Consider the following 1,284-nt stretch of genomic DNA (forward strand, 5'->3'; position numbering starts at 1 on the left):
ATCCTGTGATGGTAGTGTACCTAGAAACAACGTAGAACAGCCTTTTTGCTTTGAATTGAGAGAAAGAACCATCAGACCAAACCTAATGACGTTGTAGGGGAATACCAAAGGAAAATACCCAATTATAATGTAGCATGAAACAATGTTGCACAAAATAGGTATCATGCTTCTTATCATTAGAGATATAAAAGTGTATCATTTTGTGGATTCCCATGCGCTTGTGATGCTCTTATGGGACTTCTCTGCAGCCTTGCATGCACCTGGCTGAGACATTATTAACTATTAAACAGAGAGGCATAAGAAGACAATTTTCTCGGAGACTCCATTTTTTACAAAACAAAAGAAGGAAGTCGGTATTTGTACATGGAGCAGTGTGCATAGGGTGAGTTCCTTATACTAGAGCCATGCCTGCTTCGCCCTAAAAAATCAGAAGCAGTTTTCCAAGAGACAGCAGCAGCACAAGGCGGGCAAGCTGCAAAAACATCAACTACAAAGTCTTGATCAAATAAAGGGAGGAAGCATTTCCTGCACACATCATATATACAGTCTTTTAAACGGCCCCAGTCTGTAAAAGAAACAATAGGTATACCAGCACTCCCAGAAGGTACTACCAGTCTCCTGTTGTGGCGGCTGATGGTAATTATAATGTGGAGATGGTGGTGGAGGAACTACAGGAGGAGGAGGGGGAGGGTGGTAATAGCCTCCCTGTGTAGTGTAGCCTGCGATATTGTCCAAGGAAAATCAAAGAGCTTAGAGTAAGGCGAATACTTAAGTTTAAGTAATCAATCAAGTCTAGAGGCAAAGGCCGGTATAAGACCTTCAGAAGTGCAGTGATAGCCGTTGTTGGGCGTTTGTTCAGTGTATAGGTGTAAAGGATACGCATGCTTATCGCCCATTGAGTCCCAACAGCAACCTCCTTTGTGTACCAACAACACGCTCTGGCATATTTTTAAACACGCATCAATGAGGACTCCATCATTTTCTATTGCGAATCAATACCTTGCTAGCTGTTTTCTGACCAAAAGTGTGTACACGTTCATTTTATTCCCTTCATCATTTCACTCCACTATATGGTAGCTAGTCACACCCCCAAATCCAATATCTTTAGAACTCGACAACATTGCTGCTCGCACAACATGTAAAATTCACGTGAAATTGATGGAGTCTTTCCGATCGTTCTTAGATTCTTGACAAGAAACATATGTCAAGGCCTCTCTCTCTCTCTCTCTCTCTCTCTCTCTCTCTCTCTCTCACACACACACACACAGGTTTATTTCGACTTTA

At 42.1% G+C, this 1,284-nt stretch overlaps 1 long non-coding RNA gene across 2 annotated transcripts; it reads right to left on the reverse strand.

Moving 5' to 3' along the window:
- Nucleotides 1-228: 228 nt before the first annotated feature.
- Nucleotides 229-946, reverse strand: LOC147603204 (uncharacterized). 2 transcript variants are annotated; one of them, XR_015265650.1, is made up of 3 exons: nt 818-946; nt 590-719; nt 229-487 (listed from the first exon to the last, which is right to left on the reverse strand). It is a non-coding gene; the product is annotated as an uncharacterized LOC147603204 (long non-coding RNA). The 2 variants fall into 2 exon arrangements; XR_015265649.1 differs by having other exon boundaries at nt 246-472.
- Between the last annotated feature and the right edge of the window lie 338 nt (nt 947-1,284).

This window comes from Cibotium barometz, chromosome 64 (genome assembly GCF_041138505.1).
Source record: "Cibotium barometz isolate CiBa-2024 chromosome 64, ASM4113850v1, whole genome shotgun sequence".
In the NCBI taxonomy this organism is placed as follows: Eukaryota; Viridiplantae; Streptophyta; class Polypodiopsida; order Cyatheales; family Cibotiaceae; genus Cibotium; species Cibotium barometz.